The sequence below is a fragment of the Oncorhynchus nerka genome, linkage group LG4 (assembly GCF_034236695.1).
Source record: "Oncorhynchus nerka isolate Pitt River linkage group LG4, Oner_Uvic_2.0, whole genome shotgun sequence".
In the NCBI taxonomy this organism is placed as follows: domain Eukaryota; kingdom Metazoa; phylum Chordata; class Actinopteri; order Salmoniformes; family Salmonidae; genus Oncorhynchus; species Oncorhynchus nerka.
Genome location: NC_088399.1, coordinates 98,441,366 through 98,459,343, shown reverse-complemented (window position 1 = coordinate 98,459,343; position 17,978 = coordinate 98,441,366).

Sequence of the window (17,978 nt, the reverse complement as noted above, 5' to 3'; positions counted from 1 at the left end):
GTGTCACTGTAACGAACTTCTTCTTCGTCTGATGAGGAGTAGGAAGGATCGGACCAAAATGCAGCGTGCTAAGTGTCCATGTTAAATGTATTATATCAGAACACGAAAAATAACTAAATAACAAAGTTGAAGGGAAAGAAATGAAAATCGAAACAGTTCTGTGAAAACACAGACACAGAAAACAACTACCCACAACCCATAGTGGGAAAACAGGCTACCTAAGTATGGTTCTCAATCAGAGACAACGATTGACAGCTGCCTCTGATTGGGAATCATACCAGGCCAAACACATAGAACTATAACACACAGAACAAAACATAGAATGCCTCCCCGCGACTCACGCCCTGACCAAACTAAAATACAGACATAAAAAAAGGAACGAAGGTCAGGACGTGACAGTCACTCTTCCCAAGGCCCATTACCTCAGAGGTTCTATCTACTGTGACATCACTGCCATGTACATACCTCAGAGGTTCTATCTACTGTGACATCACTGCCATGTACATATCTCAGAGGTTCTATCTACTGTGACATCACTGCCATGTACATACCTCAGAGGTTATATCTACTGTGACATCACTGCCATGTACATACCTCAGAGGTTCTATCTACTGTGACATCACTGCTCAGAGGTTATATCTATGTACATCACCATGTACATACCTCAGAGGTTATATCTACTGTGACATCACTGCCATGTACATACCTCATGTACATACCTCAGGTTCTATCTACTGTGACATCACTGCCATGTACATACCTCAGAGGTTCTTCTATCATCACTGTACATATCTCAGAGGTTCTATCACTGCCATGTACATATCTCAGAGGTTCTATCTACTGTGACATCACTGCCATGTACATACCTCAGAGGTTATATCTACTGTGACATCACTGCCATGTACATACCTCAGAGGTTCTATCTACTGTGACATCACTGCCATGTACATACCTCAGAGGTTATATCTACTGTGACATCACTGCCATGTACATACCTCAGAGGTTCTATCTACTGTGACATCACTGCCATGTACATACCTCAGAGGTTCTATCTACTATGACATCACTGCCATGTACATACCTCAGAGGTTATATCTACTGTGACATCACTGCCATGTACATATCTCAGAGGTTCTATCTACTGTGACATCACTGCCATGTACATACCTCAGAGGTTCTATCTACTGTGACATCACTGCCATGTGCATACCTCAGAGGTTCTATCTACTGTGACATCACTGCCATGTACATACCTCAGAGGTTCTATCTACTGTGACATCACTGCCATGTACATACCTCAGAGGTTCTATCTACTGTGACATCACTGCCATGTACATACCTCAGAGGTTCTATCTACTGTGACATCACTGCCATGTACATACCTCAGAGGTTCTATCTACTGTGACATCACTGCCATGTACATACCTCAGAGGTTCTATCTACTGTGACATCACTGCCATGTACATACCTCAGAGGTTCTATCTATCTGTGACATCACTGCCATGTACATACCTCAGAGGTTCTATCTACTGTGACATCACTGCCATGTACATACCTCAGAGGTTCTATCTACTGTGACATCACTGCCATGTACATATCTCAGAGGTTCTATCTACTGTGACATCACTGCCATGTACATACCTCAGAGGTTCTATCTGACATCACTGCCATGACATCACTGCATCATGTGCATACCTCAGAGGTTCTATCTACTGTGACATCACTGCCATGTGACATACCTCAGAGGTTCTATCTACTGTGACATCACTGCCATGTACATACCTCAGAGGTTCTATCTACTGTGACATCACTGCCATGTACATACCTCAGAGGTTCTATCTACTGTGACATCACTGCCATGTACATACCTCAGAGGTTCTATCTACTGTGACATCACTGCCATGTACATACCTCAGAGGTTCTATCTACTGTGACATCACTGCCATGTACATACCTCAGAGGTTCTATCTACTGTGACATCACTGCCATGTACATACCTCAGAGGTTCTATCTACTGTGACATCACTGCCATGTACATACCTCAGAGGTTCTATCTACTGTGACATCACTGCCATGTACATACCTCAGAGGTTCTGTCTACTGTGACATCACTGCCATGTACATACCTCAGAGGTTCTATCTACTGTGACATCACTGCCATGTACATACCTCAGAGGTTCTATCTACTGTGACATCACTGCCATGTACATACCTCAGAGGTTCTATCTACTGTGACATCACTGCCATGTACATACCTCAGAGGTTCTATCTACTGTGACATCACTGCCATGTACATATCTCAGAGGTTCTATCTACTGTGACATCACTGCCATGTACATACCTCAGAGGTTCTATCTACTGTGACATCACTGCCATGTGCATACCTCAGAGGTTCTATCTACTGTGACATCACTGCCATGTGCATACCTCAGAGGTTCTATCTACTGTGACATCACTGCCATGTACATACCTCAGAGGTTCTATCTACTGTGTACATATATCTACTGTGACATCACTGCCATGTACATACCTCAGAGGTTCTATCTACTGTGACATCACTGCCATGTACATATCTCAGAGGTTCTATCTACTGTGACATCACTGCCATGTACATACCTCAGAGGTTCTATCTACTGTGACATCACTGCCATGTGCATACCTCAGAGGTTCTATCTACTGTGACATCACTGCCATGTACATACCTCAGAGGTTCTATCTACTGTGACATCACTGCCATGTACATATCTCAGAGGTTCTATCTACTGTGACATCACTGCCATGTACATACCTCAGAGGTTCTATCTACTGTGACATCACTGCCATGTACATACCTCAGAGGTTCTATCTACTGTGACATCACTGCCATGTACATACCTCAGAGGTTCTATCTACTGTGACATCACTGCCATGTACATACCTCAGATGTTCTATCTACTGTGACATCACTGCCATGTGCATACCTCAGAGGTTCTATCTACTGTGACATCACTGCCATGTGCATACCTCAGAGGTTCTATCTACTGTGACATCACTGCCATGTACATACCTCAGAGGTTCTATCTACTGTGACATCACTGCCATGTACATACCTCAGAGGTTCTATCTACTGTGACATCACTGCCATGTACATATCTCAGAGGTTCTATCTACTGTGACATCACTGCCATGTACATACCTCAGAGGTTCTATCTACTGTGACATCACTGCCATGTGCATACCTCAGAGGTTCTATCTACTGTGACATCACTGCCATGTACATACCTCAGAGGTTCTATGTACTGTGACATCACTGCCATGTACATATCTCAGAGGTTCTATCTACTGTGACATCACTGCCATATACATACCTCAGAGGTTCTATCTACTGTGACATCACTGCCATGTACATACCTCAGAGGTTCTATCTACTGTGACATCACTGCCATGTGCATACCTCAGAGGTTCTATCTACTGTGACATCACTGCCATGTACATATCTCAGAGGTTCTATCTACTGTGACATCACTGCCATGTGCATACCTCAGAGGTTCTATCTACTGTGACATCACTGCCATGTACATACCTCAGAGGTTCTATCTACTGTGACATCACTGCCATGTACATATCTCAGAGGTTCTATCTACTGTGACATCACTGCCATGTGCATACCTCAGAGGTTCTATCTACTGTGACATCACTGCCATGTACATATCTCAGAGGTTCTATCTACTGTGACATCACTGCCATGTACATATCTCAGAGGTTCTATCTACTGTGACATCACTGCCATGTACATGTCATCTGGTTACTGCGTTATCATTTATACATTATCAGTCATGTTTTGCTCAGCACTCACGGCCTGCGTCCCAAATGGAGCCCTAGTCCCTGGATAGTAGGACTGGGAATTGCCAGCGATCTCACGATACGAATATGATTACGATACTCAGGTGCCGATTAAGATATGTATTGCGATTCGATACTTTGATTTTATTGTGATTTGATGTTCCAAACATATTGTTCACTGTACTGTATGTCTGCTAAGGAGAGACGAGAGAGAGAGAGAGAGAGAGAGAGAGAGAGAGAGAGAGAGAGAGAGAGAGAGAGAGAGAGAGAGAGAGAGAGAGAGCGGGAGAGAGAGAAAGAGAGAGAGAGAGAGGGAGAGAGAGAGAGAGAGACGTGACAAAATTAGTTTTGATCAGTCATGGAAATAAAAGTACTGAAATACATATTGGCTCTTTATTTTATAAACAAGATGGAGAACAAGCTATGAGGGAACAATACTGTTGTCAGTCTTTTATTTGGTGTTTATCAGAGGTCATGCTCAGAGAGAGAGAGAGAGAGAGGAAGAAAGATAGAGAGAGGGGAGAAGAGAAAGAGAAAGAGAGAGACAGAGATTATGTACCTACAAAAAGAGTCAATGTATAGGTTCTATTTAAAGCTCAATGGTAGCCTACGACCAATGCACTGACAGGCCTCAAATGTAGTGAAGAGGAAACCAGGAGAGGACAAGCACACATGTCATTTTACATGGAGACTTTACCACAACCTGTTTTAATGCAGCACAAACTATCAAAATGACAGGCTACTTTTAACACTGAGAATAAAAAGGGCGTTTCACTGCCTACATTATTTTAGGAGTCAAATGGCAACTCCTGCTAAATCAAAATCAAATTGAATTGGTCACATACACATATTTAGCAGATGTTATTGTGGGTGTAGCGAAATGCTTGTGAATACAACTAAATAAAACTTTTAAAAAATAGCCTTAACCTGTATTTGCTGTCTGGTCTCTTCTATAGTGTAATCTCTATGTCTATTTATGCTCAAACGTTACTTCTGGTTATTACAACAGGAGTCGAATGGAATTTAACTCATCTCAATGAATAGATCTGAATGAAACCATTTGAACTGGTCTCTTTAAAGGTGTTTTTATGATGATGCTTGATGATATTGTCTCTAATCCTCCATCTTCTCTCCTCCCTGTGGGCGAGTCTGATAAACTTTGATTTGATTTGTGTGTGTGTGTGTAATGATGACTGATTGATATGTTCACGGAGTTTCGGTGATTTATGGATGTGACTCAACGAGGGAGTTATACCTGGACATGGTCGTCAATCGTCGGCGAAAGCGGGGAGGGAGGAGCACTATATCAAATCAAACGGTAATCTGATCTGCTCGGTCATGTTGTCAACAACGACGCATTGTACATCGTCCACACGCATAAATGTTTGAATTTTTCAAACTAGTTTTCATTGGGGATTCAGCTGAAGCGTTTGTATCAATAGCAATCGCTTTTGCATGTGAAAACACTGAATCCTACTCAACACTTCACGTGCTTACTTTTGTTTTGAGCACCTGGCTGAAACCCGGGACGTAGCCCTTTTCCAAAACGAATTCAATCAGTTTTCACCCAATTAATACTCCTAAAACCGGGGTATTCCGGGCCAGATAAACGAACACCCTCATTACTTCCACCGTCATCATTTGATTCACTCTCTCGACCAACCAGACGCATTTTACGTTGGTGTGGTTTTGACTGACAAGCAAAATGTGCCAATCCGCTTAACGAAGGCGGGTTTGATTATATTCTGTGCCGCTACGAAGTTATTTTTGAAATGAGTTTCCCCTACTGGCCAGGTAAATATACCTCTTCCGGGTTTGATACGTATTTATTGTGTACATGTGTAATAGCTCTTTACTGTTGGGCGTTATGTCCATATATTCATTTGGTTTGCAGTGGTGAAACGAGTTGACTGCTGCCACAAAAAGTTACAGAAGTTAGACTTTAGCAAGACACATATAACAATGTAGCTAGTTACAAACACTGTTGCTAATGAACATGTAGGTAGCATCATGTTGGTCACTCGAATACAACGGCGTTTGGCTACATTGTAACGGCCCTGCTACACTACGTCGAGGGAACGCTGTCATACTGCCTCCAATGGGAGCGACCAAGATCAATAACCTCAAAGGTTCAATACTCGATGGCTGACGCGCAAATTTTTTAAATTGACATTTTATTTAAACTTTATTTCAGGTAAAAAAAAAACAAATTCTTATTTACAATGACGGCCTACCAAAAGGCCTCCTGCGGGGACGGCGGCTGGGATTTAAATAAAAATAAATAAAAATATAAATATAGGACAAAACACACATCATGACAAGAGAGACAACACTACATAAAGAAAGACCTAAGACAACAACATAGCATGGCAGCAACATATGACAACAACATGGTAGCAACACAACATGGTAGCAGCACAAAACAGGGTACAAACATTATTGGGCACAGACAACAGCACAAAGGGCAAGAAGGTAAAGACAACAATACATCACACAAAGCAGCCACAACTGTCAGTAAGACTGTCCATGATTGAGTCTTTGAATGAATGAGTGTTTGTTGCAGCTCGTTCCAGTCCCTAGCTGCAGCGAACTGAAAAGAGGAGTGACTCAGGGATGTGTGAGCTTTGGAGACCTTTAACAGAATGTGACTGGCAGAACGGGTGTTGTATGTGGAGGATGAGGGCTGCAGTAGATATCTCAGAGAGGGGAGTGAACAGGTGTTGTATGTGGAGGATGAGGGCTGCAGTAGGTATCTCAGATAGGGGGGAGTGAACAGGTGTTGTATGTGGAGGATGAGGGCTGCAGTAGGTATCTCAGATAGGGGGGAGTGAGGCCTAAGAGGGTTTTATAAATAAGCATCAACCAGTGGGTCTTGCGTCGGGTATACAGAGATTACCAATTTACAGAGGAGTATAGAGTGCAGTGATGTACCCTATAAGAAGGGCAGATTTGGTGGCAAATCTGATGGCCAAATGGTAAAGAACATCTAGCCGCTCCAGAGCACCCTTACCTGCTGATCTATAAATGACTTCTCCCTAATTTAGCATGGGTAGGATGGTCATCTGAATCAGGGTTAGTCTGGCAGCTGGGGTGAAAGAGGAGCGATTACGATAGAGGAAACCAAGTCTAGATTTGACCTTAGCCTACAGCTTTGATATGTGCTGAGAGAAGGGCAGTGCACCGTCTAGCCATACTCTTCATTCTATAGTATGATGAAATGATGAAATGAAGACGAAGTAGATTTTGGTTACATATGTCCTCGACAATACACCATTGTTATTTTACTAAGGTGTATTGCCGCTCCTTTAGTACAACCACTAGCAACAATTATGAGTACATGGGAAAGACTGGACCAAAGCTATTGTACTATAAAGCTATTGATTCTAAACTCTATCGGATCTAAACTCTATCGGATTCTAAACTCTATCGGATTCTAAACTCTGTCGGATTCTAAACTCTATCGGATCTAAACTCTGTCGGATTCTAAACTCTATCGGATCTAAACTCAATCGGATTCTAAACTCTGTCGGATTCTAAACTCTATCGGATCTAAACTCAATCGGATTCTAAACTCTGTCGGATTCTAAACTCTATCGGATCTAAACTCTATCAGATTCTAAAGTCCATCGATAGTCTTGCTTAAGGTTTTAAAATAACTTTTTTTTTTAAGAGAAATTGCAGAAATGTGCGGGGTTTATGACTTTGTGGCTGTGGTAACTAGGGACGGCCCGCATTGCACCTTTTCGAAGTTGAGTCAGTTCTGAGTTGGTGAATTACATTTTGAATGAGAATCACAACGTAAATAAGCTTAGTTTACACAGGCATTTGTTTTTTAACCTTAGCTAGCTACGTCCAATGGATGACATTGAGATTCTTGCCTGTTAAGTAATCTGTCTAACGCGTCTGCTCACATAACAACAGCTAGCTAACTATTTAATCCAGTGTCCAACAAGTGTATTACGTACCACTATTAGCTAGCAAGCTATTTACCTTGTGGTGTGAATCATTTTTCAGTCTAGTACCTAGCTAGCTAATTCACAGATACCTCATTGTGAACTAGCTCCGGTATATAGAAATGGCCCTCATCGTTCATGTCTGTTTACAGCCATTCATCAACAGCTGATCAAATCAAATTGTATTAGTCACATGTGCCTACTTACAAGCCCCTAACCAACAGTGCAGTTAATTTACACACACACACACACACACACACACATATATATACACTGTATGAGTAAGAATTAAAAAATAAAAGAAACAAGTTATTAAAGAGGAACAGTAAAATAACAATAGTGAGACTATACACAGGGGGTTACTGGTACAGGGTGAATGTGCAGGGGCACCGGCTAGTTGAGGTAATATGTACATGTAGGTAGAGTTATTAAAGGGACTATAGATGATAACAGAGAGGAGCAGCAGCGTGGGGGGGGCAATGCAAATAGTCTGGGAAGCCATTTGACTAGATGTTCAGGAGTCTTATGGTTTGGACCTAGACTTGGACCTAGACTTGGCTCTCCGGTACCACTTGCCATGCGGTAGCAGAGAGAACAGTCTATGACTAGGGTGGCTGGAGTCTTTGACAATTTTTAGGGCCTTCCTCTGACACCGCCTAGTGTAGAGGTCCTGGAACACAGGAAGCTTGGACCCAGTAATGTACTGGGCCGTACACACTACCCTCTGTAGTGCCTTGCGGTCGGAGGCCGAGCAGTTGCCATACCAAGCAGTGATGCAACCAATGGTGCGGCTGAAGAACCCTTTTGAGGATCTGAAGACCCTTGCCAAATCTTTTCAGTCTCCTGAGGGGGAATAGGTTTTATCGTGCCCTCTTCACGACTGTCTTGGAGTACTTGGACCATATTAGTTTATTGGTGATGTGGACACCAAGCAATTTGAAGCTCTCAACCTGCTCCACCGCAGCCCAGTCGATGAGAATGGGGTCGTGCTCAGTCCTCTTTTTCCTGTAGTCCACAATGATCTCCTTTGTCTTGATCACGTTGAGGGTGAGGTTGTTATTCTGGCACCACCCGGCCAGGTATCTGACCTCCTTCTTATAGGTTGTCTCAGCGCTGTCAGTGATCAGGCCTACCACTGTTGTGTCATCTGCAAACTTGATGATGGTGTTGGAGTCGTGCCTGGCCATGCAGTCATGAGTGAACAGGTAGCACAGTAGGGGACTGAGCACACACGCCTGAGGGACCACTGTGTTGAGGATCAGCGTGGGGGATGTGTTGTTACATACCCTAACCATCTGGAGGCGGCCCGTCAGGAAGTCCAGGATCCAGATGCAGAGGGAGGGGTTTAGTCCCAGGGTTCTTAGCTTAGTGAGGAGCTTTGCGGCCTCTACGGTGTTGAACGCTGAGCTGTAGTCAATGAATAGCATTCTCACATAGGTGTTCCTTTTGTCCAGATGGGAAAGGGCTGTGTGAAGTGCAATAGAGATTGCATCATCTGTAAATTGGAGTGGGTTTAGGGTTCTGGGATAATGGTGTTGATGTGAGCCATGACCAACCTTTCAAAGCACTTCAAGGCTACAGACGTGAGCGCTACGGGTCTGTAGTCATATAGGCAGGTTACCTTATTGTTCTTGGGCACAGGGACTATGGTGGTCTGCTTGAAACATGTTGGTATTACAGACTCTGACAGGGAGAGTTTGAAAATGTCAGTGAAGACACTTGCCAGTTGGTCAGCGCATGCTCGCCGTACACATCCTGGTAATCTGTCTGGCCCTGCGGCCTTGTGATGTTTACCTGTTTAAAGGTCTTACTCACATCTGCTGTGGAGAGCATGATCACACAGTCTTCCGGAACAGCTGGCGCTCTCATGCATGTTCCAGTGTTATTTGCCTCAAAGCGAGCATAGAAGTTGTTTAGCTTGTCTGGTAGGCTCGTGTCACTGGGCAGCTCTCGCCTGTGCTTCCCGTTGTAGCCTGTAATGGTCATTCCTCATGTCTGTTTGCAGCCATTCACCAACATATGATCATATGATCATCAGCAATTTGAGATACTGGCTGATGTAAGTATGGCTTTATAAATACATTTGATTCGATGTGTGTTTACAGCCGTTCACCAACTAATTTGGTTTTAATAAAAGGTAAACAAAATAGTCTTGCTGTCTTGAATGAGAAGTGAAACATGTGTTACCATGCAGTCTGTCGCTCCCTATAGTGCAGGGAATAGAAGACCCTGGTACATCAAGCCCCATAGTTGAACCCTCTGTCTCCGGGGCCGAGATCTTGAGAACTGAGAACCTGTATCCTGTCACTGTGCATTGCAGTGGCCATTATGTCCTTGAAGGAACAAATGAAAACCGTTGCGGCCACTGACACCCTCTGTCTTCTTCCCCAGTTATGCACCATATCCTAGTGACCTAGTCCATTCTCATTACAGTGGAGTTTGTTTCCTTTTTGTAACCCTGACATACCACAACTGTTACTGACCTCCCTTTCTATTTCACTCCCCAGCTGAGCCTAATATACGCCAGTAGCCCAGCCCCAGTAGCCCATCGCAGCACCCCAGCCCCAGTAGCCCATCGCAACACCCCAGCCCCAGTAGCCCATCGCAGCACCCCAGCCCCAGTAGCCCATCGCAGCACCCCAGCCCCAGTAGCCCATCCCAGCACCCCAGCCCCAGTAGCCCACCCCAGTCCCAGTAGCCCATCCCAGCACCCCAGCCCCAGTAGCCCATCGCAGCACCCCAGCCCCAGTAGCCCATCGCAGCACCCCAGCCCCAGTAGGCCATTGCAGCACCACAACCCCAGTAGCCCAGCCCCAGTAGCCCATCCTAGCACCCCAGTCCCAGTAGCCTATCCCAGCACCCCAGTAGCCCTTCCCAGCACTCCAGTCCCAGTAGCCCATCCCATCACCCCAGTTCCAGCACCACAGCACCAGTTGCCCATCCCATCCCCCTAGCTCCAGCACCCCAGTCCCAGTAGCCCATCCCATCACCCGTTCCCAGCACCCCAGTCACAGTAGGCCATCCTCGCACCCCAGTCCCAGTAGCCCATCCCATCACCCCAGCTCCAGCACCACAGCACCAGTAGCCCATCCCATCACGCCAGCTCCAGCACCCCAGTCCCAGTAGGCCATCCCAGCACCCCAGCCCCTGTAGCCCATCCCAGCACCCCAGTCCCAGTAGGCCATCCCAGCACCCCAGTAGGCCATCCCAGCACCCCAGTCCCAGTAGACCATCCCAGCACCCCAGCCCCTGTAGCCCATCCCAGCACCCCAGTAGGCCATCCCAGCACCCCAGCCCCAGTAGGCCATCCCAGCACCCCAGCCAAACAATGATGCGATGTTATTGTTCTTGCTCATTTTTCAAAATAAAAGCCTGAAACTATGTCTAACAACTGTTGACACCTTGAGGAAGCGATAGGAAAAGGAATCTGGTCGATATCCCTTTAAATGGAGCAAAGGCAGGCTATGGAACATGGAGGTTTCAAAACAGAAGCCACTTCCTGGTTTGATTTTCCTCAGGGTTTCGCCTGCAATATCAGTTCTGTTATACTCACAGACAATATTTTGACAGTTTTGGAAACTTTATAATCTGTCAATTATATTATATTCTAGCATCTGGTCCTGAGAAATAGGCCGTTTACTTTGGGAATGTTATTTTTCCAAACATAAAAATAGTGCCCCATAGATTCAAGAGGTTAACACCAGGTCCTCTCCTTTAATACCAAGTTCTCTCCTTTAATACCAGGTCCTCTCCTTTAATACCAAGTCCTCTCCTTTAATACCAGGTCCTCTCCTTTAACACCAAGTCCTCTCCTTTAACACCAGGTCCTCTCCTTTAATACCAGGTCCTCTCCTTTAATACCAGGTCCTCTCCTTTAACACCAGGTCCTCTCCTTTAACACCAGGTCCTCTCCTTTAATACCAGGTCCTCTCCTTTAATACCAGGTCCTCTCCTTTAATACCAGGTCCTCTCCTTTAATACCAGGTCCTCTCCTTTAATACCAGGTCCTCTCCTTTAATACCAGGTCCTCTCCTTTAATACCAGGTCCTCTCCTTTAATACCAGGTCCTCTCCTTTAACACCAGGTCCTCTCCTTTAATACCAGGTCCTCTCCTTTAATACCAGGTCCTCTCCTTTAATACCAGGTCCTCTCCTTTAATACCAGGTCCTCTCCTTTAATACCAGGTCCTCTCCTTTAACACCAGGTCCTCTCCTTTAATACCAGGTCCTCTCCTTTAATACCTTTAATACCAGGTCCTCTCCTTTAACACCAGGTCCTCTCCTTTAATACCAGGTCCTCTCCTTTAATACCAGGTCCTCTCCTTTAATACCTTTAATACCAGGTCCTCTCCTTTAATACCAGGTCCTCTCCTTTAATACCTTTAATACCAGGTCCTCTCCTTTAATACCAGGTCCTCTCCTTTAATACCTTTAATACCAGGTCCTCTCCTTTAATACCAGGTCCTCTCCTTTAACACCAGGTCCTCTCCTTTAATACATTTCACGGCAAAGTTGTATTCGGTGTAACGTCGTTCTTCGTTTGTCGAAAGAGAGTCGGACCGAAATGCAGCGTGGTGGTTACTCATGTCTTTAATGAAGGAAGAGCGATACATGAAATAACTATACAAATGCAAACCAACAAAACGGAACGTGAAACCTATTACAAGCCTATCTGGTGAACACTACACAGAGACAGGAACAATCACCCACGAAATACAAAGTGAAACCCAGGCTACCTAAATACGGTTCCCCATCAGAGACAACGAGAATCACCTGACTCTGATTGAGAACCGCCTCAGGCAGCCAAGCCTATGCAACACCCCTACTCAGCCGCAATCACAATAACTACAAAACCCCAATACGAAATACATTTAAACCCATGTCACACCCTGGCCTGACCAAATATATAACGAAAACACAAAACACTATGACCAAGGCGTGACATTCGGCTCGTGACAAATAACATTTGATTTGATTTGGTTTGATGTCACTTTCATGGAATTGTCAGATAAAAACAGAAACAGGGGTTGACCATCTCATCCTGGTTTAGACGTGGGTTATGTCTACTTTCTACACTGAACAAAAATATGAACACAATATGCAACAATTTGCAACAATTTTACCGAGTTACAGTTCATATGAGGAAATCAGTCAATTGAAGTAAATTAATTAGGCCCTGATCTATGGATTTCGCATGACTGGGCGCACTGGGGAGCCAGGCTCAGCCAATCAGTTTTTCCCCACAAAAGGACTTTATTACTCATCAGTTTCATCAGCTGTCCGGGTGGCTGGTCCCAGACGATTCCACAGGTCTAGAAGCCGGATGTGGAGATCCTGGGCTGGGATGGTTACACGTGGATCTGTGGTTCTCAAATTCTCTAAAATGACGTTGGAGGCGGCTTATGGTAGAGAAATTAACATTCAAATGAACATTCTCTGGCAACAGCTCGGGTGAACGTGTGTGAAGTTGTCATCAAGCCAAAGGGTGGCGACTTTAAAGAATCTCAAATAGAACATATATTGTGATTTGTTTAACACTTTTTTGGTTACTACATGATTCCATATGTGTTAGTTTTGATGTCTTCACTATTATTCTACCATGTAGAACATAGTAGAAATAAAGAACAACCGTTGAATGAGTAGGTGTTCTAAAACTTTTGACTGGCACTGAAGGTGTGTGTGTGTGTGTGTGTGTGTGTGTGTGTGTGTGTGTGTGTGTGTGTGTGAACGTTATTCTGTGTTAAACCTCTCATCAGCTGTTTTCTAAAGTTGACTATCAGAGGAACATCAAGTTTCTCCACAGCTCCAGAATGGTGTGTGTGTGTGTGTGTAAACAGCTGTGTGCACTGTGTGTGTGTGTAAACAGCTGTGTGCACTGTGTGTGTGTTGTGTATAGGACACACTGCGGTTACCTCCGTGTGTGTGTGTGTTTACCTCTGTGTGTGTATAAACAGCTGTGTGTGTGTTTACGAGTGTGTGTGTGTGTGTGTGTGTAAACAGCTGTGTGTGTGTGTGTGTGTGTGTGTGTAAACAGCTGTGTGTGTGTGTGTGTAAACAGCTGTGTGTGTGTATGTGTGTGTGTTGTGTTGTGTATAGGACACACTACGGTTACCTCCCAGCAGGCAGACGGATCCATTGTTCCCGAATCGGAGGAGAGTCTCCAACTCTTCCAGTCAGGATGCGGAGCGCTGAGCACTCAAACTGAAACAACAACCACCATCAACGTTCACACACTGTATTCCTGACGTCCGTCCCGCAGAACAATGGAGCGTCTCCCTCAGTCGTCGCCTTTTCCTATGGTCTGGATCCGTTTGGTTCCCATAGTGCCCTTGTAGCTAGGACTGGCCTGTTCTGGAGAGACTTGGCCACAAGTGTACCCTTGGTCACCGATCAGTTGTGTCTTTGTCTCTGTTTGACTCTCTCACACACAATAACACCCAACTCAGACATAGACCACTGAAACAACACACGTTATAGACCCACTTTTTTTTTAAAGATGGGTATTTACAGTCATAGTAAATACAGTCATAGTAATTACAGTCATAGTAATTACAGTCATAGTAATTACAGTCATAGTAATTACAGTCATAGTATTTACAGTCATAGTAATTACAGTCATAGTAATTACAGTCATAGTATTTTACAGTCATAGTATTTTACAGTCATAGTATTTTACAGTCATAGTAAATACAGTCATAGTATTTTACAGTCATAGTATTTTACAGTCATAGTATTTTACAGTCATAGTAATTACAGTCATAGTAAATACAGTCATAGTATTTTACAGTCATAGTATTTTACAGTCATAGTAATTACAGTCATAGTAATTACAGTCATAGTATTTTACAGTCATAGTATTTTACAGTCATAGTAATTACAGTCATAGTAATTACAGTCATAGTAATTACAGTCATAGTATTTACAGTCATAGTATTTACAGTCATAGTAATTACAGTCATAGTAATTACAGTCATAGTAAATACAGTCATAGTAATTACAGTCATAGTAATTACAGTCATAGTATTTTACAGTCATAGTATTTTACAGTCATAGTATTTTACAGTCATAGTAATTACAGTCATAGTAATTACAGTCATAGTAATTACAGTCATAGTAAATACAGTCATAGTAAATACAGTCATAGTAATTACAGTCATAGTAATTACAGTCATAGTAATTACAGTAATTACAGTCATAGTAATTACAGTCATAGTAATTACAGTCATAGTAAATACAGTCATAGTAATTACAGTCATAGTAATTACAGTCATAGTAATTACAGTAATTACAGTCATAGTAATTACAGTCATAGTAATTACAGTCATAGTAAATACAGTCATAGTAATTACAGTCATAGTAATTACAGTCATAGTAATTACAGTAATTACAGTCATAGTAATTACAGTAATTACAGTCATAGTAAATACAGTCATAGTAAATACAGTCATAGTAAATACAGTCATAGTAATTACAGTCATAGTAATTACAGTCATAGTAATTACAGTCATAGTATTTTACAGTCATAGTAATTACAGTCATAGTATTTACAGTCATAGTAATTACAGTCATAGTAATTACAGTCATAGTATTTACAGTCATAGTATTTACAGTCATAGTAATTACAGTCATAGTATTTACAGTCATAGTAATTACAGTCATAGTAATTACAGTAATTACAGTCATAGTAATTACAGTCATAGTAATTACAGTCATAGTAAATACAGTCATAGTATTTACAGTCATAGTATTTACAGTCATAGTAATTACAGTCATAGTAATTACAGTCATAGTAAATACAGTAATTACAGTCATAGTAATTACAGTCATAGTAATTACAGTCATAGTAATTACAGTCATAGTAATTACAGTCATAGTAAATACAGTCATAGTAATTACAGTCATAGTAATTACAGTCATAGTAATTACAGTCATAGTATTTACAGTCATAGTATTTACAGTCATAGTAATTACAGTCATAGTAATTACAGTCATAGTATTTTACAGTCATAGTATTTTACAGTCATAGTAATTACAGTCATAGTAATTACAGTCATAGTAATTACAGTCATAGTATTTACAGTCATAGTATTTACAGTCATAGTATTTACAGTCATAGTAATTACAGTCATAGTATTTACAGTCATAGTATTTACAGTCATAGTATTTACAGTCATAGTATTTACAGTCATAGTAATTACAGTCATAGTAATTACAGTCATAGTAAATACAGTCATAGTAATTACAGTCATAGTAATTACAGTCATAGTAATTACAGTAATTACAGTCATAGTAATTACAGTAATTACAGTCATAGTAATTACAGTAATTACAGTCATAGTAATTACAGTAATTACAGTCATAGTAATTACAGTCATAGTAATTACAGTCATAGTAAATACAGTCATAGTATTTACAGTCATAGTATTTACAGTCATAGTAATTACAGTCATAGTAATTACAGTAATTACAGTCATAGTAATTACAGTAATTACAGTCATAGTAATTACAGTCATAGTAATTACAGTCATAGTAAATACAGTCATAGTATTTACAGTCATAGTATTTACAGTCATAGTATTTACAGTCATAGTATTTACAGTCATAGTAATTACAGTCATAGTAATTACAGTCATAGTAAATACAGTCATAGTATTTTACAGTCATAGTAATTACAGTCATAGTAATTACAGTCATAGTAATTACAGTAATTACAGTCATAGTAATTACAGTCATAGTAATTACAGTAATTCAGTCATAGTAATTACAGTCATAGTAATTACAGTCATAGTAAATACAGTCATAGTATTTACAGTCATAGTATTTACAGTCATAGTAATTACAGTCATAGTAATTACAGTAATTACAGTCATAGTAATTACAGTCATAGTATTTACAGTCATAGTATTTACAGTCATAGTATTTACAGTCATAGTAATTGTTATAGTTTCTGAAAAATGAGTCATGTCCCCTGGTGGAATTACTCAGAACAAGAGCTTAGAGGAGTTTTGATGTAAAAACACCTGACTTACTAAGAAGGGGACATGGATCAAAGCAGTGGCCATCATGGCCCCTAGTTGACCTCTGACACACAGTAGGTGTCTTTGTAACTCACCACACACAGACACACCTCTGATCCCCTCATTGGGTGGCGGGTTGCCCTGACATTGAGCCAGAGAGGTGCTCATGGGACTCTGATGCTATAACAATGTAACAATGCCCAGCTCTGCTCGCCGCTCCAGTGTCAGGACGGACAATCCCTGCCGCCCCACCACCACCGCCCGGCTAGTCTCAGGGGGAAAAGTTTGGGGGGGGGGGTTGCGTTTCAAAATTGTAAATAAAGATTTGGGTAAAATGGGTTGATTTGATTTCAATGGGAACTTCAAAAAACCTAGTGAGATACTGTCTTTGTATCAGGGACGGCCGCATTCCAAACTGCACCCTATTCCCTATGTAGTGCACTACTGGCATCCTATTCCCTATGTAGTGCACTACTGGCACCCTATTCCCTATATAGTGCACTACAGCTGGCAGGGAACACCACAACGCCTGCATTCCAAAGGGCACCCTATTCCCTATGTAGTGCACTACTGGCACCCAATTCCCTATGTAGTGCACAACTGGCACCCAATTCCCTATGTAGTGCACTACTGGCACCCAATTCCCTATGTAGTGCACTACTGGCACCCTATTCCCTATGTAGTGCACTACTGGCACCCTATTCCCTATGTAGTGCACTACTGGCAACCTATTCCCTATGTAGTGCACTACTGGCACCCAATTCCCTATGTAGTGCACTACTGGCACCCTATTCCCTATGTAGTGCACTACTGGCACCCTATTCCCTATGTAGTGCACTACTGGCAACCTATTCCCTATGTAGTGCACTACTGGCACCCTATTCCCTATGTAGTGCACTACTGGCACCCTATTCCCTATGTAGTGCACTACTGGCACCCTATTCCCTATGTAGTGCACTACTGGCACCCAATTCCCTATGTAGTGCACTACTGGCACCCCATTCCCTATGTAGTGCACTACTGGCACCCCATTCCCTATGTAGGGCACTACTGGCACCCTATTCCCTATGTAGTGCACTACTGGCACCATATTCCCTATGTAGTGCACTACTGGCACCCTATTCCCTATGTAGTGCACTACTGGCACCCTATTCCTTATGTAGTGCACAACAGCTGGCAGGGAACAC